The sequence below is a fragment of the Macrotis lagotis genome, chromosome 1, assembly GCF_037893015.1.
Source record: "Macrotis lagotis isolate mMagLag1 chromosome 1, bilby.v1.9.chrom.fasta, whole genome shotgun sequence".
Lineage (NCBI taxonomy): Eukaryota > Metazoa > Chordata > Mammalia > Peramelemorphia > Peramelidae > Macrotis > Macrotis lagotis.
This window is the reverse complement of record NC_133658.1, coordinates 83713043-83737426: the sequence shown is the minus strand read 5'-3', so window position 1 is coordinate 83737426 and position 24384 is coordinate 83713043. Positions and strand designations below refer to the sequence as shown.

Below are 24384 nucleotides of genomic sequence, written 5' to 3'. Positions count from 1 at the left end.
TATCAGTATTTTTCAAACTATATTAATTTCTATTGAAGCAAATATTGATTCCTACATAAGTAAAAGTTATGTGGAGGATCTTCAATAGTTTTTAAGATTGTAAAGGGTTCCTGAGACCAAAAAGTTTGAGAATCACTGTGTTATGTCACCTAGATGATTCCAAAAATTTCCAAAGTTGGGACTCTAACACTAGAGAGATAATTAGGAAACAATGTCCCAAATCAAACCAAGTAAGACAGACCTACTTTCCATTCTCAGCAAAATGGATTTCAGTCAAGTCAAAGCTTAGAGATCAGATTTTCTTCCTGTTCAATATGAGTTCTCAGTATTAGATAAGAAAGAAAATGGTACATTCCATTGTTCATTGTACATGCCCATGGAAAAAAAAGTAGCTCAGATCCATGAAGAGTCTATAGGTCATGTCTAGATTCCAGCTAAATCTTTGTGCTTTCCACCTCCTTCTTGTTGTGGAATTGCTGCCAGGAAGCACAATTCTGATTTGGACCACATCTCTTTTGTCTTCCCTCTCTTCAAACTGGGGAGAGGGGGGGGGAAGGCTAGTGATTAATTTCCTTGACCATAAATGGATAACATCTGGGCAAAAGGAGAAGAAGAATCTTCATAAAGAAAACCCAACAATCAAAAGTATCTAGTCATCTTTAGTATAAATTCAAAATAAGAGGGTAGATCTTCTTGTCTCAAAAGTCTTGCTGAAGTTTTAAATTTCAGTTTAAGAATTTTGTAACATTGGGCTACACCCAAATGTCTAGTCATAAAAGAAAAAGGACATCAAGTCTCCCCTTTGCTAGCTTACCTTTCTACTTCTCTGCCAGACAAAGGAAAATCCTAGTCAAGGGAAGCTCATTCCTAGACATTTTTTATCTATCACATGGGTTTTTCTTTAATCATTCATATGGCCCTAGAGAAGGTCCAGTCCAATGATTACCAGAATGACACAGTTGGGACAAAAATTATACTATTTCCAAATTCTCCTTCACTATGTAAACTTTCATAAGACTCCCTTCTTATAGCATTATGAAAACCCATTTATTGAATCAAATGCAGGCTCAGAGGACCATTAAATTAATACAACCTCCCCTCATCTTATAAATAAGGAAATTGAGTCAAGTAACTTGCCTGTGGTCAATGGAATTTGAACCTAAATTTTTTTGACTCCAAAGCTAGTTACCTAAGCCACACTTCTCTGATTGATTTTCCATATTTTTTAGAGGAGAAAACTAAGGAACAGAGAAATTACTTGGTTTGCTCTACATAACAACATATTTCAAGACAAAAACCTAAACTATGCTCTCCTGGTTGCCATTATTGTATTCTGGTTATTGCACAGCACTTTAATTAACTCTGAATTCATTGCCAAACTATCCACTCTTATTTTGCTTCTAAATCTGTGTGTGATCTTTGGACAGGAAAGAATAGATCATAAAAAGACTAATAAGATGATGATACACAAGGGGGGAGGTAGATAGTAAGAGCATCTAAGAGTCTGAAATATGATTAGCAAACCAGTCCAAATAATTGGCATTCTCATGAAGAAGGGAACAAGTATTTATACAATGTCTACTATGTTCTTATGACTGTGCTAAGATCTTTTACAAATATTATTTCATTGATTCTCCCAATGACTTCAGGAGGTAGGTGTTATGATAATCTCCATTTCATAGTTGATTAAACTGAGGCACACAGAGGATAAGCTACTTTTCCAGTGTCCCACAGCTAATACTTAAGATGTTATGTCAAAAATCTTAGTGTTTGAGAAAGGAAAGGGAATGAAACCTGTAGGTCAGCAAGAATGTCTCAGATTCCTGACAAAATTCTTGAACATAGTATTAAAAGTATGATTAGTGAACATTTTAGAAAAGGAAGTGGTAACCACAAAGAGCCAGCCTGGTTTCATCAGAAACAGGTCATGCCAGAATAAACTTATTTCCTTTTTCCTCATTGTCACAAAACGTGTAGATAAGAGGAATGCTAGATATGGTTTAAATATAGGTTATCTAGATTCTAGAAAGGTATTTGACAAAATCTTTGTGCTATCCTTGTTGAACAGCTGGACAGATGTAATAACCAGAGGATAAAGCAATTAGGTAACTTTGGAACTGATTAAATGACTAAATTCGGAGAGCAGTCATTTACAATTGGATGTTAACTTGTAGAAGGTCTCCTTTTGTGTGTTTAAGCATCAATGCTTGGTTCTGCTCTGTTCACTGATGTTTTCTTTTTAAAAAAGAGTTAATACCTAATTTTCCCCCAGTTAAATATAAGAACAATTTTTAGCATTTTATTTTTTTAAATTTTGCGTGCCAAATTCTTTCCCTTCCTCTTTCTCCATACCCTACCAGTGAGAAGAAAAGCAATCTGATATATATATATATATATATATATATACATATGCATGTAAATGAAGGTGAAATCATAAAAAAAATGTATGCTTCCAATCAGTATTCAGACTTCATCAGTTCTTTCTCTGGGGTTGGATAGCATTTTTCATTATAAGTCCCTTACAGTTTTCTTAGATCATTGCTGAAAATAGCTAAGTCATTTATAAAGCTGGTCATCTTACAATATTACTGTTATTTTGTACTCGGTATATTTCATTTTGTATCTGCTCATAGAAATCTTTCCAGGGTTTTCTGAGAGCATCCTGCACTTCATTTCTTATAGCAGGATAGTATTCCATCCTATTCACATACCACAATATGTTCAGCCATTTCTCAATTGAAGGATAGCTAATCAATTTCCAATTCTTTGCCACCAGAATAAAAAATGCTGTTATAATCCTTTTCCTCTTAGTTATTTATTTCTTTTGAAGTACAAACTAGAAGTAATATTGCTAGGCCAAAGGGTATTGCATGGTTTTTATAGCCCTTTGGGCATGGTTCCAAATTGCTCTATAGAATGGTTGAATCAGTCCATACTCCACCATGTCTCACTTTTCCCACATTCCCTCCAGTGTTTGTCATTTTCCTTTTCTGTACTATTTACCAATCTAATAGATTATGAGGTAATAACTTAGAATTGATTTCATTTCTCTAACCAACAGTGAGTTAAAGCATTTTTTCAAATGGCTTTAGATATCTTTGATCACTTCATCTGAAAATCATCCATACCTTTGCATCATTTATCAATCAGGAAATGACTTTTATTTTTATAAATTTGAATCAGTTCTCTATAAATTTGAGAGATTAGGCTTTTATTAGAGAAACTTGCTTCAATTTTTTTCTCAGTTACTATTGCTAAATGTATTCCTTTTCATCTGATTTCTCTCTTCCCTTGTTTATTCTATTCTCTCCTTTCACTCTATCCCTCCCATAATCTGTCCTTCCTTCTATCTCCACTATCCCTTTTCTTATTCCCTTCACCTCCTATATTTGTGTAGGGTAAGGTAATTGAGTGTTTATGTTATTCTCTCTTTGAACCAATTATTCTGAAAATAAGGTTCACTCACTTCCCCTCTTCCCCTCCAAGCATTTTCTTGCTTCTTTTACGTGAGATGATTCACCCATTCTACCTCTCTCTATTCTTTTCTCCTCTCTCATCTCTTAATTTAATTTTTAGAATAATCCCTTCATATTCAACTCACATCTGTGTCCTATGTCTATATTCCCTTTCTAACTACCCTAATAATGAGAAAGTACTTAAAAGTTATCATCTTCCCATGTAGGACTGTAAATAATTTAATGATTTCCCTTTCCTATTTATATTTTTATGCTTCTCTTTAGTCTTGTATTTGAAAGTCAAATTTTCTTTTCAGCTCTGGTCTTTTCATCAAAAATGCTTGAAAACCCCCTATTTCACTGAATGTTCAGTTCCCCCAAAGGATTATATTCAGTTTTGTAGGGTAGGAGATTCTTGGTTGTATCCTAGCTCCTTTGCCTTCCTGAATATCATATTCCAAGCCTTCCTGTCTTTCAATGTAGAATGTGCTAAATCTTGTTAGTCTGACTGTCACCCAATGATACTTGATTTGTTTCTTTCTGTGAGCAGTACTATAGTCTTTTCTCATCCTGATGCAATTTTCCTGATGACCTCTTAAGTTATCTTGGGATATCTTGGGATCATTTCACTTCATCTTTTTTGTGTATTGCCACTCTAGAATTTTTTATCATAATTTAAAGGTATTTGGAAGGGTTTGGGGGAGAGCTCAGGTTAATCTTTGCCATTACTCTGCCATATTGGCTCCTCCTCCTCCCTGATGTTTTCAATAAAGAAATGAGTAATATGTTTATTGAATGTTTCAGATGACATGAAGCTTTGTGGAAAAGCAAGTGCATTTTATGTTGGTAAATATTAAAAGAGATATCAAGAGACTAGAACAATGGTTTGTATCTACTATAATACGTTAAAATTTAACAGAGCTAAATATAAACTCAATTTTGGTCCAAAAATTCATTGTCAAAGGGACAAGATGGGGATGGCATGGCCTGGACATTAATTTCTTGGGAAAAAAATACTAGGAGTTTTAGGGAACTGTATAATATTTATAAGTCAATAGAGGATAAGAAAAGCATTTAAGATGAGCGAGGACAGCGCTGCATTTTGCATCTGAAATAATTCTATTCATTTTGTGGTACTGCATTTTGGAAAGGATATTCAAAAATCTTCAATATCACCTGCCTGATGCAATATGTATGACAAAGGACAGCTATTTGGTGGTGTGAATAGAGCACCTGCCCTGGAGTCAGGAGGACCTGAGTTCAAATCTGTTCTCAGACACTTAATGATTACCTAACTGTGTGACCTTGGGCAAGTCACTTAACCCCATTGCCTTGAAATTTTTTTTAAAACGTATGACACAAACCCCAGTTCAAATCTGCTTAGAGATTATTGTGTGACCCCTCTCTAAGTTTTTGTTTCCTCATCTGTTTAGTTTTTAGATGCAATATTTTTTTATTATTGTAATACTTGCATTTTATTTCCTCTTTAACCCTCCAAATTTTACGTAATATCAAAGTAATCAGTATCTTCAAATGTAAAGTAAAGTGATTGGACTAAATCAAAGATTCTTAACTTTTGTCACAGATGGCAGTCTGATGAAGCATATGAATCCATACATACAATTACCTACAATTATACTTGAAGAAAATTTCAAGTAGATGTTAATGAAAGTACCAATGTATGTTTTTCCCTATCCAAGCTCAGAATCTATCCATGGACCCCAGGTTAAGAACACCTAGAGTAGGGACAGCTAAGTGGTGCAGTGGATAGAGGACCCACCCTGGAGTCAGGAGGACCTGAGTTCAAATCTAGCCTCAGACACTTAATAGTTACCTAGCTGTGTGACCTTAGGTAAGTCACTTAACCCCATTGCCTTGTAAAAAACAAACCAAAAAAGAACTCCTACACTAGCTCATCTTGGAGGTCCCTCCAGGTCTAGATAGTAGGATCTTAAACTAAACTAGAAGCCAAAGATTCTGTCTTTTCTAATATTTGAATTCTCCTCCAACCCAATGTAATTGAATAAGGATATGAATTGAATAAGTGTCTTGTCAGCCACTGTAGGGGGTAGGGAAGGAGGGTAACAAAGCAAATTTTTAAAAAGTAGTTCCTGCCTTCAAGGAGTTTACATTCCAGTAGAGGAAACAATATGCACACAAATCCACATGGATGGGATAAGTTGAAAGGGCAAAGAGCCCTGACAATTATGAGTATCAGGTTAGGTTTTCCATGGGAGATGGCCCATGAGCTGAAACTTGGGAGAAGATGGGGATTTAACTCTCTGAGGCTGAAATTTGCTCATCTCTAGAATGAGATGGACATGATGACCTCTAAATTTCCTTCTAACTTTGCCTCCATGAACCTATCATTCTAAAAGACAGGAAGGAGGCACAAGTGTCCCCTCTACATCTAGGGGACAGCTCAAGACTCAACCCATTCTCTAGTATGCTCAGTAAACATTTGACAGCTGTTAGAATCTACTTGTTCAAGACCCATCCTCACTCAACTCAGTTTGTCCACAATGCAAACTCCCTTTTCTATTATTTTCCAGGATTGTCCACATATCAGGTACTTTCTGAATGAAGAAGTTCTCCTAGGGAAGACCCTGGATTATGAGAAAGAAGATGACCTTACTTCTAATTTTGGCTTTTTCTACCTTGGGGCAAATCTCTTTCCCTTGCTGAGCCTCACACTTCCTCATGTAGAAAGTGGTGTTAAAATGTACTGTCTGTCATAAGGAATTGAGGAGAAAGAGAAGAGGAAAGGAAAGATAGAAGAAGGGATAGAAAAGAGGTAAAGGCAGAACAGGGAAAATAGGGTCAGCCCTTCCCAAATACATCCTCTTCCCTATAACCTTTCAGTACTAAGAGAATATGATCCTTTGCATACCTTCTGAGGAGAAAACATCCAAATATCCTTTTCCTCCACACCCTTCCAAGCTTGGAATGAGAATGTTCTTTTATCTCTTAACCAAGGCCAGAAGAAATGTGGCCCAGGCTCAGAAAACAGCCTACTTTTTTCTTCTTTGCACAAGAGAAGGGTGGAGGACCCAGCCCTCCAGAGGGAAGGAAGGCAGATTTGTCATAGCAAAATTGCTAGAGTCCCCAGTCCATAAAAACCACACCTTTGTTATCTTCTAGCTCTTTAGCAAAGGCAATTCCTTTAGACCTAACTACTCAATTTGGAGACTGAGAACAGAAGAAAGGCACCCTGGAGAGAATGGATACTTTATCTACTTGGGGAAATGGAAGCCAGCAAGGCTGAGCTACCAGGAGACTCTTTGGACAAAAGCAAAGCCAGGAGGGAGTTCTGGACTTGGCACTAGAAGGGGGAGGAAAAGGTCAAAGCAGGGACCTTCAGAAATGGCATGTTTTTCTTAGAACTGGGGCATACAATACACACAAATTTGAGATTATCTGTGACAACTATCTAAAATTAACTGTGGTTTTCAAATGAAAAACATTTAGGAAAGGATCAGATAAGGAGGGGGCCTATTTATAATACTTACCACAGGAAGAAATAAAGGGGGGTTCTGTATGAATCGAAACTGAATGTGTTCCATAAACCCCCACATAACATATAAAATAATGTTGGAGAGCTGTCTGGTGGGCTCCCTCACTCCTTCCTGGTTATTAGTAACAGAAAGGAGGCTTTTTATCATATCCATCAGTGGTTAATGGGAGAAAATTCTGTTCCACAGAGAAATTTTCCCAGTTGCATCTGGTTCTGGTACAGTCTGACTTTTGTCTCTGTCCTTCTTAAAGGATTCTGACCAGCATTTATTTAGAAGAAAATTGAAACGTTTGCCAGCCATGTCTGACTCTGAAGTGGCTAATTACAGGATGATGTGACCACAAACAGATAATAAAGTCACAAATCAGAAACAGCATCCAATCTGGCATCAGGTACACCATACTTTAGCACTCATTATTGAATGGAGAGTTCCTCTCTCCTTTCCAAAAAGGAGAGAGAGAGAGAGAGAGAGAGAGAGAGAGAGAGAGAGAGAGAGAGAGAGAGAGAGAGAGAGAGAGAGAGAGAGAGAGAGAGAGAGAGAGAGAGAGAGAGAAAGAAAGAGAGAGAGAGAGAGAGAGAGAGAGAGAGAGAGAGAGAGAGAGAGAGAGAGAGAGAGAAGGAAAGAGAGAAAGAAAGAGAAATTGAAAGAGAGAAAGAAAAGAGAGAGAAAGAAAGAAAGGGGAAAAAAGAGAAATAAAATGAAAGAAAGAAAGGGAAGAAAGAAAGGGAAGGAATGAAAGAAGGAAAGAAAAAGAAAGAAAGAGAAAGAAAATTTTGGAGAAATTCAATTTGAATTTTTTAAAACTCCTGTGTGTGAAATACTGAGTGAGGCAATGCAGGACACAAAGGCAATTTTTTCCCCTTAATTCTCATTTTCAAGACATGGGGGAAGATTCCTTCAACCAAGCCAGTTCAGTCATCCTTCCTATGCCATTTGTATGTAGGGCATTTGTTTTCCCCAATACAATTTTTCATTTTTGTCATTTTTTTTAAATCTCCAGTATATAACAGTACCCGGCAAACTTTTATTAGATGTTTACTGATTCATCAATTCCATGCCTTTGCAAGATTTGTAAAAATATTTTTCCATAATATCCATGGTACTTTCTGAATAACAGATGCACATTTTTAGAGTTCAAAAGCACTAATGAAATTGATAGTTGGGGTTGGCTAGGTGGCGTAGTGGATAAAGCGCCAGCCCTGGAGTCAGGAGTACCTGGGTTCAAATCCGGTCTCAGACACTTAATAATTACCTAGCTGTGTGGCCTTGGGCAAGCCACTTAACCCCACTACCTTGCAAATACTAAAAAAAAAATTGATAGTTGAAGTATTATACCTTTTTTTTTTAACAGAGCAGGGAGACCACTTTCTACCTTCACCTAATATCACAGTCAGGATTGGAACAAGATTACATTTCTACAACTCCTAACTTCTTCTCTCATGGGAAGGACTGATATGGAAGTCAGTTCATCAGGAAATAGCTGGCCTTAATTTCTATAGTAAAAAGAGTGTTAAATTCAAAACCAGAAGGTCTGAGTTCAAATCTTTGCTCTCCTTCATACTTCCTGTATAACCTCTGACAAATGAATTAATCTCTATAGACCCTGGTTTCTTCCTCAATAAAATAGGCAGTTGGACTGGCTGACCATATATGACACTTCCAGCTCTAAAATTCTGTGAAAGGCAGACAAACAAAATATTCATTCCACATATTTCTCAAGGTTGTTTATCAGGGACTTTCACAGAACAGTCAGTTGGGTCTTGACCTTCATGATATTCTTTGAGGGAGAACAAATTGTAGCAGGTCAAGAAGAAGAAAACCAGGAATAGGGAGAACATATAACAAAGGAGGACCACAGGAAGGAGTTGGAGATATTTCCAAATCTGGAAAAAGACTCAGCAGCTTTTGTAAAAAATGAGGGTGTCCAATTGAATGATCTCTAAGAGCTCTTTCCTCTAGATCCTATGACTCCTAATTGGCATATCCTTAAGCCATTTTAAACCCTCTGGAGTCAATTATTAAATTTTTGGTATGATCATTTCTACCCCAGAAAGCAGCATGTGGACACAAAACAGGGTTTGATTTGTTGATTTGCTGATTTCTAGACTTAAGAAAATGTTGGAGGGAATGTTAATAATGAAGATAAAACTTAAAATTGTGTTGAACAAACATTATTTCCCCACAAGGAGCTAAATGTTAAACATTTACCAGCACATGCCTTAATGTTAAGTCTTGAAATTCTTGGTTTCCTTCATGACCTAGATCAAAAATCTACCTTCTATGCGAAACCTTACCTGTTCTCTATAACTTCTAGTATCCTCCCTCTTAAGATTACTCTGTGTATGTGTATATATGTGTATGTGTTTATGCCTGCATATAAATATAATCATTTTATATATACATATATGTATATATACATATATTCTTGTTGTCGTTGAGCTATTTTCAGTATCTGACTCTCTTTGACCCCATTGGAGCTCTTCTTTACAATGATACTGGAATGATTTGCCATATTCTTCTCCAGTTCATTTTACAAATGAGGAAACTGAGGCAAACAGGGTCAAGTGACTTGCCCAGGGTCACACAGATAGGTGTCTGAGGCTGGATTTGAACTTAGGAAGATGAGTCTTCTTCACTTCAGGTCAGTACTCTATGCACTATGGCATTACCTAGCAGATTTGCATGTAAATGCATGTATGTATGGGTGTGCATATGGGTATGTGTATATATATATATATATATATATATATATATATATATATATATATATATATTATATATTCCAAAGATATGTATTTGTATGTATATTTATTTTTCCTGTATATAATTATATATGTATATCTTGCCTCTTCAGTTAGAATATAAGTTCCTTGAGGAAAGGAACTGTTTTACTTTTGGCAGAGAGCCTAGAATATAGTAGGCACTTAATAACTGCTTGTTGTTTAATTAGTTACAGTATATAAACAATTTGTTTATAATTTATTTGAAAGAAAGAACAGGATGTGTCAGAGACAACTGAGTCCAAGACAGACAATTGTTAAGTTTTTAAAGTATTTGAATGTATTTCAACATAATTTGCCCTTGAAAATGGGCAAAAGCTAAAATTCAATGCTTGTTTTATTGAATTGTTTTTGTCTAGACTTAAAGTGATAGAAAAAAGTTAATGATCCAAATTCCATTTAAAAGCATGTTTCACAATCTCAGAGAGCTGGTTGTTAAACATTTACTAAGCCCCAGGCACCCCAGTCTTTTTACCTTGGTCACCTTACCAATTGGTTGCTAGTGACTGTCAGTTTATTTGCAGCACCTATCTCCCCTGTCAGAGACAGTTGGAAGGAACAAATGGTCTAGGCCTCAAAGTATAGAAAATCTTTGGATTCTGTGAGTCCTGTTCCCTCATTTTCAGGAAAAGATTTGCCACAGCCACAAAGCCAGGAAACAAACAAACAAACAAACAAAACAAAACAAAACAAAAAAAAAGGACAGAGTTTAAATCCAGGTCACTGAACTCCAAAGGCAAGATTCTCACCACTCCTGGGAGAAATAGTCTTCTAATAGAAAGGTAGTATGTTAGAAGGAAGAACTAGGGGAGTAGCTAGACTCTTTGTTTCAAAGTATTTTTGCCTCTAGGGAGTTGCCCAGACCAAGGTCTATCTTAGGGTCACATTCTCCCACTGTCTTATCTTTAACACTTTCTGTCTCCTAGTAGACAAACATTCAAGTGAGCTATTTGGGGCACAACACAGTCAGCCACAGGACACTGGGTTTTTAAATCTTGTGTACCACTGACTTTGTGGATCAGCTTTTAGTGATTTCAGAGTTCTTTTCTGTCTCTGAGCACTGAGATGGGTTAACAAGAAGTGAATGACCCTAAAAGACCAAAAAAGAACTCATAATTCTGAGATTACAGTTGATTCTACCAACCCTAAATCCATCAGAATTAGTGGCAACATTGTGCTATAGAAATATGGGAGTTCTTCTTACTGGACCAGATTCAGAGAACCTGGATTCATATCTTTGATCAAGGATACTATAGTATAGATTCTTTTCTACATTCTACATTGCAACATCCAATGGCAACTGATGCTCCATCCAATTCTATATTCTGTGAATAAAAGCATTTGCTATCTTCTACTTCTGTTATTGCTTCTGCTAATTTACTTTATTTTGCAAGGCAATGGGGTTACGTGGCTTGGCCAAGGCCACACAGCTATGTAATTGTTAAGTGTCTGTGACCGGATTTGAACCCAGGTACTCCTGACTCCAGGGCTGGTGCTTTATCCACTATGCCAACTAGCCGCCCCTTGCTAATTTACTTTGAATGCAGCCTTGGGCATGTTATTCAACCTTTCTTGAACCTTAGCTTCCAAATATGTAAAGGAGGGTCCTGGACACACAAATTCAGAATCAAAAGATCTCAAGAGTGGTCTGGAACCTCATACTCCATCTGGTCTTCTGATATATACCTGAATAAGCTTTATTGTTAAAGCATCCATATAGTCATTCAGCCTCCACTTAGAAAACCCTGGTGAAGGGAAAATGTACTGAAGCATTCTGTTCTACTTTGGAATAGTTATAATTATTTAAGGTATTGTTTTTTCCCCCTCAACTCAAGTCAAAATCAGCAACTACTACCATTTTCCTTGCAGTCCAAGCCTAATCACTCTTGCTTCATCTTTCTCATCCTGTTGCTCCATCCCCATTGTTCTCTTCTGCAGGGTCAATATTGCAAATGCCTTCAACCAATCTTCTTATGGCATGGTTTCCGGATCCCTCAGTATCCAAGTCCTAAGATCATAGAATTTTTGAGCTGCAAGGGATCCCTTCAAGTATATTACGCAAACATAAATCACACAATATCAGAAGTGGAAGAGACCCCTGAATTCACAAATGCATTTATTTATAATTTTTAGAATTGGAAGGGGTTTCAGTTGCCATCTGAGGCAACACAAACTTTAAAGGAATCATCACCATAACATCCTTGATTGATGGTCAGGCACGAAAACCTCTGCTTGAAGACTTCCATTGAGGAGGAAACTATCACCTCTTGGGGCAGTCTGTTTCATTTTTTTTTTTTTTTGGACAGCTTTAATTACTAAGAATACCTTCCTCATATCAATTTAATTTGTCCAGTTGTATTTTCCATTCATTGTTCCTGGTTTTGCCTTCTAAGGACAAAGTTAATTCCTTTTCCTATCCTACTATTTCAAATACTTGAAGATAGGCATCATTTGTTCTTTGAATGTTCTCTTCTCCAAGTTCTTTCAATCACTTCTCATCCAGGTTGAATTCATCTAGAAATCACCTACAACCAATTCTGTCTAAGATTCCTTTCAGCTCTAAATTCTATCATCCTATGGGCAGAAATATTCTAATTTTTTTTTGCTTTGTTTTGTTTTTAATCTTTCAGCCTGAAAGCAAATTTCCTGTACACTTAGCAAGACTTAATGGAAACCAAACAGCACTTTGAGAAGCCAAGGTCTGCATTCCCCCAAGACAAGTGCCCAAGTGGTGAAAAAAAAAAACACACACCAACAAAAAATGTCTTTTAAAATATCACAGCAACAACAACAACAACAACAACAACATTACCAACACTAATTTGAAGAGTCAGACTTATTTCTTAAGGTTGAAAAGGGGTGAGCCTGCCTTTCACAAGACTCTAGCTTGGGGCTATATTTGCAAAAGTCTAATCATTTCCCTGGCAAGGTTTTGTTTATCCAGCCATTGGGGGAAAAAATGGTACAGTCACTCTTACTTTCAAGCCCCCACAGAACTGTTTTTCCAGCTGTTTAGTCTAACACGGATACCCAAGGTCCAAGTTTGGAGTTATTTTCCTCTACATAGGAGGAAAGTTCTTTCCCGCAAACTTCTTCTCCAACTTTGCTACGCGCCATTCTGCATACAGAGCAGTCTATTTATATGGCTTTATCACGCACCTGTTTGGATATGGGCTGTTTTCTGGTATTTAAACATACTATTTCTTGCCAATTGCTTTATCTGCACAGTTCCATGCTTTTGCCGCAAATGTTTCTTATTAACCCAGAAAGAAACATGAATTGCTCCCTGAGCATTATTAGCGAGGACCAAAATAACTTAATTGTTAGTTACTTCTAACATGTTATCATGGAAGAACTATATACTAGAAATTCTTTCAAAATACTGCATAGAAGATTTCACTCCACTAAAAAATGAATAACATATCCTTTAAGGCATTGCTCTTCTGTGGGAATTTTTTAATAGAGAAAAATAAAAGGAAATTTAATTTTAAACAGTTTCAAGTATTTAACAAAGATTGAACTGGTCTGCTCTGTGGATGGAGGGGTTGTTCCTTTCTTTAGACCATGACAGATGGCATTAGTGACTGTAATTCAAATACTACAAAAATTGGATCTGTGGAGCAAGCAAGTAGTCTCTTGCTGGATCCATCTTCCAAACCCTGCCATCTTGCTAGGACCTGCTTAAATTTGTGCTCTGCTAGTCTAAGGCTCTGAAAATTCTGTGTGCAAAGAGGAGGCTCCATGCCTATGTACAACCCACACCAAGTATGTATCTCTGACTCCCTAACATGAGGATTCCCTGGTTTAGGAACTCCTTTCACCACCATATTGTAACCCATCTATGACTCAGGAGATAAGTCCCAAGGGGTTTTCTGGGTCACATAAGCAACTAGATCAGTATTATATAGGGAATAAGTATATATGCATGCTCAGAATTTTACTCATTATCCTTTTGAATCCAAAGTCAGCAAGTACTCTTATTTACTATCCAAGATCTGTATATACAAATATATACCTGTACCAGAAAGTTGATTACCAGCTGATGAAATGACATGGCCACAATAACTCTTGGAGTGACCACTAACGATTAGATGAGCTGAGATCTCCATCAGTGAAGGGAAGGGATGCAAAGTGTTTTACATATTACCAGATTTGATCTTCACAATAGCCCTGGGAGGTAAGTGCTATTATAATCATCACTTTACAATTAAGAAAACTAAGAGAGATAGAGGTTAAGCAAAAGGTCATTAAGCTAGTAAGTATTTATTTTTGTATTATTTTGTTTTTTGTGGGGCAATGGGTTTAAATGACTTGTCCAAGGTCACATAACTAATAAGGATCAAGTGTCTGAGATAATATTTGAACTCAAGTCCTCCTGACTCCAGGGTTGGTGCTCTATCCATTGCACCACCTTGCTACCCCAGTTATTAAGTGTTTGAAGTTAGGTCAGAACTTCTGTCATTCCTTCCAGGCCCAGTGCTCTATTCATTTCATTTACATAGCTATGAGTACCCATATAGACGAAATCCCAGATCTTTCAAAGAGTATGTCATAATTTTGTTCCTATTACTTGTTCATCCATTAATTCATCCAAATATATTTTTGTACACTCATTGCAAGATTCTGTGCTAATGACAAGGGAAATTCAAAATAGGGAGATGGAGGCCTTGCCTGAAGAGAGCTTTTAAGTAAATGACAATCATAACTATACTATATAAAAGAAAATGAGTGTACAGATGATATAAAAAAGATATACACATAGTAGTATGGAAGTTAATAGTAGTATGGAAGGGTCAGGGAAACTTCATGGATATGGTGCTGATTTGAGTGGGCCTTAAAGGATAGGAAGAAATTGAGAAGTTACAACTAGTAAAGAAGAAAATCACAAAGAGAAGTAACAACATGGGCAAAGATATGGCTCAGTCTAACATTCAACAAATACTTAAGTCTGTCTTCTGTGTACTGAGTAGTGTCCTAGGCATTTGGAATACAAAGACAAAAATGCAATATTTTTTTTACCCAAGAAGCCTACATTCTATTAGGGGAGGCAACATATGCATTAACAAATATATACCAAATAAATACCAGGTTAAAAAAATGATAAGTGTAGTAGAAGGCACCAGTGGCTAGAGAGAACTAGAGGATTCATAGAATATGTCACCTGAGCAGAGTTTTGAAGGAAACTAAGATATAAGATGGGAACTAAATCCATGCATGGAAGGGAGTCATCAAGCAAACATGGAGAGAGAAGACACAGTATTAAATGGGAAGAACAGCAAGAAGACCAATTAAGTTGGACTGCAGAGTAGGGGAAGGGGAGTAACATTATGTAGCATATAATATAGTATTATAATAATAATTTATGTAGCATAAATATAGAGAGCTTATGACATAATAATATATAATAATGTTGAAAATATAGGTTGGAGACAGATAGTAAAAGATTTCGGAAGCCAAAAAGATTGACTTTCTATAGTTTATCTTAGAGGTAATAGGGAGCCATTGTTATCTCTTGAGTAAGGGGACAACATAATCAGAACTACACTTTTTAGGAAAATCACTTTGGCAGCTTTATGGAAAATGAATTGGAGAGAAATATAAAACATGAAGAATATTTAGGAGGCTATTAAAGTAGTGGAAGTAAGTGATGATAACCTAAATTAGAGTTGAGGTCATATGAGGGATGCATGTGTATGAAGGAAGAAATGACAAGGTTTGGAAGTCGGATATATGAAAGGTGAAGGAGGATTGTCAACCTGAATGATTATAAGGTTGAAACTGACTGGCAGAAATAGTAAAATTTTGAAGGAATATGGGTTTGGGATATGTTGAATTTTGGGTACCTGTAGGATATTCAGTTTGAATTATTAAATAGACAGTAAGAAGGATCCAAATAGAGGCAGGAAATAATGAGATATAACTATGAGAAAATGATAATCTTGTTTTGCTAAAAAGTATTACATATAATAATCAATAAACAGAGAGAGGGAGGGAGGGAGAGGGAGAGGGAGAGGGAGAGGGAGAGGGAGAGGGAGAGAGAGAGAGAGAGAGAGAGAGAGAGAGAGAGAGAGAGAGAGAATTTATGAAGCCCTTACTATGTTCCAGGCAAAAGGATACTGGGAATACATGTAAACAAGGGAGAGATTCTTTGCCCTCATTGAGGTTACAGTTTATTAGAAGAAGAAAATTCATAAAGAGAGATACTATAAAATAGGATTGGAAAAAATATGGAATAAATCTGTACTGGGGCATGATGAGGAGTCCCTTGGGACTTAGAATTATAGCAAAAAATTCACCTATCAGAGCACGGAGAGAAAGGTTCTAGAAGATAAGTTTGGAAAGATGAATTGATGAACATTATAGAAAACTTTTATCCCTGTAGTAGAGTTTAGACTTTATTGGGTAAGAAAGAGAGAATAAGAGGTAATGTGGCATAATGGATGGTTGGAATCAGGAAGACCTCTTCTAAAGTCTTGTTTCTGACATATCCAAGCTATATGACTAGGGGAAAGCCACTTGGTTTCTCAGTGTCTTTTAAGACTTTAAGATGTAGAATAGTTTCTGATCTGAATTGGTAGGTGGAGTTTCTATATCACAAGTTCCCTGTGCCAGTGAAATCTATGCCTCTCTCCTCTCTAAAATGGTGATGGGGCAGGGAGTGATATAGTCAATCAGTGCTTTAGAAAATTTCTTCTAGAATTAGATGAATTAGATTGTAAATTCCTTGAAAGCAAGGACAGTTTTTTGCCTCTTTTTCTATCCACAATGCTGAAACATAATAGGTGTACTTAAATAGATGTTCATGGATTAAGTGATCTACTGAATGTAAAGGGTCAATAAGAGGGAATAGAAACTGGAGACAAGAACATATAATAAGACTTTCAATAGTGTAGATGAGAGGTCTTGAGGTTTGAATTAGGTTGCTAGAAAGAAAAGGATATGTGTGAAAGGTAGTAAGGTAGTAGAATGGATAGAATCTTCACACTGGTTGTATGCAGAGGAAGGGAGATGATGGATCCTGGGCAATCAACCATAATATGGGAATGGGAACAAGTTCAATTTTAGACCAGTTGATATTTGGGAATATGGAAATGCAAGAGGTTGAAACTGGAAATGTAGATTTAAAAGTTATCTATTCAAGGACTTCTATAACTAAAACTGAGGGAATGAATGAGATGATCAAAGAAATGAACCAAGAAGAGAGGAGACCAAGAACAGAAGTGGGAAAGGGGAGAGAAGACAGAGATGGCAGAGATGGCAGAGCAGAGTGAGGAGAGAGAGCTATGTACGGACTAATACAGAGAAACATCTGAATCATGATGTACTCAGCAGAAATGAGATTCAAAGGGTCTCCTCTCTCTGGCTTTTAATTTTTTCCTTGGATTTCAATACTTGCAGAAAGTCAGAAAAGAGTGGATAGCGAACCAACCTCTAAGTCAGGAAGATCTTAACATGGGTTCTTACACTGACACATGTGAACTTTGGAACAAGAAGACTTTAAGTGGCAAAGTACTGGCTGATCTCTACATTCTTAGAAGAAATTTCTTTAATTAGGTTTTCTTTGAATTCATGAAATCACAGGTCCAGATTTTCCCCCCCCCAAAATCAACAAAACCACCCTAGAATATGAAGTTGAAACAGCTGCTTGAAAAATGAAACCTGAGTGAGTAAAAGATGGATCTCTCTCATCTTGGTTTAAAGTCAACAGGTTGTTTATTTCTTCTCTGGAAATTCCATTGCCACTTCGTAGAGTTCTTTGAACCCTACTTACTTAGTTATTTTTTTCATGATCTTTTTCTATGTTTGCCTTGCCTGCCTGGTCTAGGATAAAGTAGAGCTTTGATAATGGCTGTCTGGCTCTATACATTGGTTCCTGAGAACCCTTCTGCCTTGATGATCGTCTTTTCATTCTTTTCCATTTTATACATGAGAGCAATTTCTGTGTTTCTAGGTAAATATATGAATCTTCCAAAGCAGAAGAAATTACAAGCCCAAAGGAACATTTCAATCCATTAAGTATTTCAATTTAGTAAGCATTTATTAAGCACCCTTTGCATGTACTGTATTATTAAATAATGGTGATGCCAAGAGAGTTCCTTTCCTTTAAGAAGTTTACATTCATTGATGGAAACGCATCAAAGAAGCAGATAAATATACAAATGAACTTTTGAGGAATTACAAGAGAACTCAGGAAGTCAGGAAAAGGCTTTCCAGGGACATGATACATGTCTACCCCCCACCCCTTTCTCCCATGTCTACATCTGCCTGAAGAAAAATGAAGGGACCCAGAATCATAAGCAAATCAATGATGATCCAGATGCTCAGAATTTAGATTTTTATTTCAAACACTTGACCCATTATAACAATCATTGTTATGCCCAACCTTGGGAATATGAGCTCTTGAATGAGTGTGAAGAATGATTCAGGGGATAGAAAATGGAATCATGTCCAACTCTAGAGTCAAAGCACCCAAATTTATATCATGCCTATGATGATTGCTATCCACTACTGAGTAACTGAGATTGTTGGGAAAACCAAAGAGAAGATTCCTTTGTGGATTAGATTAGAATACTTCAGCAGAAAGAACACTGAATTTCAAGCTAGGAAAATTGGGTGCAAATTTTTGCTCTACCACTTGCCATTTGTGACTATGGCCACATTATTCACTGGGATTTAGTTTCCTTTACAATAAAATGAAATAGTTAGAATGAATGATCTCTGAGATCCCTTCTTGCTTTAAATCTATAATTTGTTTCCTCCTTTGATCTCATTGGCCCCCTTCTGTCTCTAAGATTCACAGATTTTATAACTTCATTTCTATCAGAATAACAAAAACCAGAGTGAGCAGATGAGTATTTGAGGTGGGGGTGGAGATGGAAAAGGAATGAAAATATAAATAAGCAAAGAATTTCCTAGCCCCAAGGACTTGACATTCTAATAGGAGAAGAGGACACATCAATAGGAAAATGGGATCCAAGGAGAAGTGTTGGGACAGGGAAATCAGAGGGAATGGTGATGGGGAAAACTGCTATTTGATTGCCCTGTGGCATGACCTTGGAGAGGCTAGGATAAGGATTTGGTGGATCTAGTTCTTGGAAAGATGAGGTGAATGCTCATAAATCTGAACCCAAGATCCTAGGTTAGGGTGTGCTCATAAATATTTAACAATGGTGGAGAAGAGTTTTGCAGCACAGAGGATAAAGTACCAGCTCTGAAATCAGGAGGATCTAAGTTCAAATCCAGCTTCAGATACTTTTTAATTGTCTGATCCTGGGTATTTGCTTCTAAAAAAGTAAAAATGAAATAAAAAATAAAGTGGGGTAGGAAGACTACCATGACACACTTTTAAATTTAATCTGCATTATTAATATTTTCTCTATCACTTTCTTCAGACAATCAATAAAACAAATTGAGCTTTTGCTGAGGTAGTAATACTCACCCTGAAAGTTTGATAATCAGCTCTCACAAGTTCATTAGACTGCCTCTAGTTTGACCTTAGGGGTGGGAATCTGGGATCCAGTTGGGAAGTGGAGACTGAAACACATGCAGGCAGTATAACCTGGAGAGGGTCAAGAAAAGGTAAATTTTGAGGTCTAACATTCAGCAGGTAGACTACAGTGCAGGTTTGGGGATTTCCACTTAACTTTAATTCCCTTCTCACTTATTCAATCAACAGATATTTATTAGACAACACAATGACTTTTAAACTTTGGAAAAGGACTTATGGAGAGAAGCAGGGGTAGAAGCAGCTAGCTCTCCCTGGGACTAGTTGAGCCATTTCCATGGGTTTACTGTTCTGCTCTGACAGGGGCACCATAGATCAGAGTCCAGAGTCTCCGGTTAAAGTATCCAGGGTCTTAGCTGCCAAGGGCCCGAGTGGCTTCTGCCTGTTGGACACATGACACTGTGTTCTTACACTACTCCTATCTAGGGATCTTTGGATCAAAGCTTCTGCAGAGAGCTCAGCTCTCTCAATCTACTGGTGTGCCATGGAATGACTCACACTTGATCCTGGCAGACATTTCTCAGCACAGATTGAAAATTTTCTGAGTCCATCTCAATGAAGAGTTAATTTCCCTAACACAGGGTTTAAACATCATTTTGCAAAAGATGCTTCCTTCACTCTGCCAAAGTCCTTTCATCTGCTGCCAGAGTACACTCGGTCTCCCTCTCTCCTGCTCACTTAACATTTCTCACAAGAGCCCCTACCCAGGAACCAAGTGTAATGAGGTCAAGTATCCAGTTACTGTTTCCAAACAGCTGGATTCACGAGACACGTGTTTATCCATGGAGATGGGGAGTTATCACTGGCACAAATCTGGTGGCCCATGTGGTCACCTTGGCCATGACCTTCTCTGTCCTCCTTGCTTCACTCTACCTACAAGCTCTGACTGCATCTCCCTTTGATTCACAGCAAAAACAAAAACAAAAACAAACCAAAAAAAAAAAACCCAGATTGGCTTAGACTGTTCCCCTAAAGAAGGAAAAGAGATTCAGAAGACTTCAAAAGTGAGGAGAAGTTGGACATAGAGATAGTCAGCAGTTCATTTCTGTTGGGACTCCCTCCTTGAAGTGTATAAACTAGTCATTTCAATCAAATAAACCTGCTGTGGTTTATTTAAACCAGGTTTTGTTATTCTTTTATTTAATAAAAACACCTACTGTGGGCACAATATTGTGCTTAAGGATGGAGGGAGATATAAAATTTCAGATGAGATGAAATCTTTGCCCTCATGGAGCTCACAGTCTGGCCTTGCAACCTCTGGATCAATGCCCAAATATCCTGGGGAGTAACACAAGCAAAGACTGCTGTGCATTTCCATGTCCCCTCTCTCTCCCTGCCTATTTTCACCCACATTCCAAAAAAAAGGACATTGAGCAGGAATTCATTTCACATACAGAATGTATGTAGCAGGTAAATTTGGTTCATCTTCTAAGAAACCAAAAGGCATGAGAATTGTCACAGTAGGAAATACTGAGGCTCTTTTGGACCAGAGGTTCTGTCTCTAAGGAAGGTCTTTGGGAGGTCGAGGCTCTATTAAAACTCTTTTTCAGGCAATGACTTAAAGAATGCATAGTGAACATGCCCATCAAATTTACTGATTACACAAAACTTAATGAAATATTTAACCTGCTAGATATTAGTAAGAATCCAAAAACAGGGTCAGCTAGGTGGCACAGTGGATAGAGCACCAGCCCTGGAGTCAAGAGTACCTAAGTTCAAATCCAGCCTCAAACACTTAATAATTACCTAGCTGTGTGGCCCTGGGCAAGTCACTTAACCCCACTGCCTTGCAAAAACCTAAAAATAAATCCAAAAACATCCATATATATATATATATATATATATATATATATATTTATATATGTATGTTTCATGGAGCCCTTTGGCAATCTGGTCAAGGCTATGGACCTCTTAAATACATAAAATGAAATACCCAGAATCACAAAGGAAACCAATTAGAATGAAATAGTTACCAATATAGTTTTAAAAAATTTCAGGGACATTAGGTTAAGAATTTTTCAGATTGTTGAAAACTATCTTTGCATGTATTTGGACAAATAAATAAAATATTAAAAATAGAATTTCTCAGTTTAAATGATTGAATTAAATGGTTGAATGGTTGAATTAAATAAGATAATATTTAATTGGAGTTGAGTCAAGTCCTACTTTGGATTTGTTACCCAAAGTCCAAGAGGTAGAGTCAAGGAGAAGGAATGAAGATACAAGAAGAATACAGAGGATTAAGAAAATGCAGGCTCAATATCAGTCAACACATGGCAACCCCAAAAGTGAAGGTGATATTAGACTATGGTGCTTTTCATTAGTTTAGTGTCCAGAATAAAACAGGAGAATCTTGTGCTCAATTCCCTGAGGACCATGATTTAAAGAGACATTCCATGGTCTTTGGACCCACTTATAAACTGAGGATTCTTCTCCCAACTTTCACAAGCACTGACAAGTCAGGTCTTCATTGTAACTACTATATCCCTTTAAATCTCTAGGGATTGGCCTGATTGGTTGGGAGGGAATGCATTCTATTGTTATAATTAATAATGAACCTCCATTATTATGCTTCCTTCCATGACTATAGGTAGATTATCAATTAGCAAGATCTAATTAGTATTTAGAAAGCTAGTTTCCTAAGCCTTCACAAAGGTAGAATACTAAAAATAAAACATCCTCTAACAAGAGGCTTTAATACTCTCAATGGTACATAAAGAATACAGGAGAAAGTGGGTTCAAGCTTAGAAAGCACATCTATGTTGCAAATTGTTGTAAATACTAAGTATTATGACTCTGTAATTATCAAGTCAAAAGAGTTAAATCACAAGTTGTGGTTGCTGAAAGTTCTTTTCTCCCCCCGTTCATATGGTGCTTCATCTCCTTAGGCATGATATTCCTTCTTTGCTGGAATCCTTATAGAGTCATGAATCTGCATCCTTCAATCTCAATTAAACAATGCTTCTAACTATTCCAGGGATGCTACTATGTTGTATAAGGTAAGAGGGGAAGTCTGAGGTTCATAAGGTCTTTTAGCTAAGAAATATGAGAAGGAAGTCAAGATCAAAGTCAAAAGAATTCTCTTCCTTCTGCTTCTCCCCCTCCAAAGCAATTCCTTCCTTCTCAGAAGCTTTTTAGTGCAGTGGATAGAGAATGGACTTGGAAGTTCAAATCTGGACTCAGACACTTGCCACTTACTAGCTATGTGACCTTGGGCAAGTCACTTTACTCTGATTGCCTGGCATCCAGAGTTATCTCCAGTCATCCTGATCTTTATCTAGCTTCTGGACCTAGATGACTGTGAAGGAGAAAGTGAGGCTGGTGACTTAGCATTCACTTACTCAAATTCATTTCATGTGCTTGCCATGGCATCACCAACATTGTGGGATTCTTCAAAAATGAAGGACAAACATTATCTCACCACCACCCAATGTATGCATGACTGAATCTCTCTTAATCCTGAATTGATTTGATAACTATGATGATGATGATGATGATGATGATGATAAAAATAATATCTAGGATTTATATACTTTAAGGCTTGAAGAGTACTGTACATATATTAGCTCACTTGATACTACATTGATTGATATTATATAGAAGACTCCTAAGATGTGACCAAATTTCTTCAGACAGTCCCAATACACTTCTCATGCCATATCACTTTCATTTTGCTTAGTAGCACATCAGAAACATAAATTTATCAAAACCTTTTCACACTTAGTTGCAATGCCTCTGATTGTTTGATTTGATTGAGACTCATTCTCACTGGTAAAGGTACTGGAGTGAAGAAATTTTACTTGCTTCAGGCAAGATGGAGGTAATTTAATTACTTTAGTCAGCTAAATCCTACTCATTCTATCTATCAATATAAAGTCTTGGGTTTAGGTTCAAAGAATCAAATTCACAAGTAGGGCATTAGGGTGATAAACTAGAGAAACATCTATGTGAAAAAAGATCTGCTTTCTTTCATCAGCTCACTAAGAATCAATAATGTGATAACCATTATTAACCATACGAGCCAACCCAATATTGGAGAGGAGTAGAGGAGAACTTGTAAGGAATAGTTGACAGCCGAGGTCTAAGTCTCACCTCCTAGTCCAGCCCCAAGTCATTTTTCAGAAAGTCCATGCTTTTTTACCATGCTGTAACATTAGGGACATTCGCCTAGTCTACTGGGTGGAGGACTCAATTTTCCATCCCTATCAACAGACATCAGAATGGCAAGAGGGAGAGGCAAGGGAGGAACATTACCCCTCCCATTAAGTTGAACAGAACTACTCCTGCAATCTTCTCTGCATGGAGTCATGGAGGGCAGAGCCCTAAGACAGGGAGTGTGCAGATACATCTTAAGAGACACATACACACATACCACACATACACACACACACACACACACACACACACACATTCACACACCCTGTGACTCAGATCTTGTCCTCAGCTTTGTCTTGTACTTGGGATTACAAGGTTGGAGAAGCTGTTGCTCCATATACACTTTTGTACTTCATTAACAGAAGACATCATTTGAATAAAATTAAGATTACTTATTGGACATAGAATTCCTTCCAAAATCTGGCTCCAACCCATCTTTCCAATAATCTGTTTCATGCACTCTTGGCTTCAGACAATCAGGACAATTCTATATTCTCTAGCCTCTGCCTTTTCTCAACCATCACCTTTATTTATGCAATTCATCCAATATGCCTGGAACTGATCCTCTTCTTGCCTTTTGAAATTCTCTTGTTCCTTTAAGGCTCAACTCAGTGCAGTGGAAGAGCATGGACCTTTACAAGTAGGGAATCCTGAATTTGGTATTTAGTACCTATGGGACCCAGAGCAAGTCCTTCTCCAGGATACTGGACCTGGAGTGAGAAAGAAAAGATCAAATTCACTCTCAAACACTTACTAATAGAGTAATCTCAGTTTAGTTTAGTTTCCTCAATTTTAAAAATGGGGGAAATAATTTTTAGGATCAAATTGAGATAATATCTGTAAAACATGACTCTTAATTAAAGTTTGTTTCCTTTGTCCCTGAGCCTCCATTTCCTTGACTAAAAAGTGACATTTGAGAACATTTCTAGATCAAAGCAAAATAATCAGAACAATAACAATAAACCCAGTAACTA

The 24384-nt window shown here is 37.1% G+C and overlaps 1 long non-coding RNA gene across 1 annotated transcript in view; it reads right to left on the bottom strand.

The window, feature by feature from the left end:
• The window catches only part of LOC141513761 (uncharacterized), a 34762-nt gene extending 10653 nt beyond the window's left edge, over positions 1–24109 (bottom strand). Inside the window, exons 1-2 of the long non-coding RNA XR_012475872.1 lie at positions 23935–24109; positions 19190–19309 (exon numbers count right to left, since the gene is read on the bottom strand). This is a non-coding gene — a long non-coding RNA (uncharacterized LOC141513761). The remainder of the gene's footprint in view (positions 1–19189; positions 19310–23934) is intronic.
• Between the last annotated feature and the right edge of the window lie 275 nt (positions 24110–24384).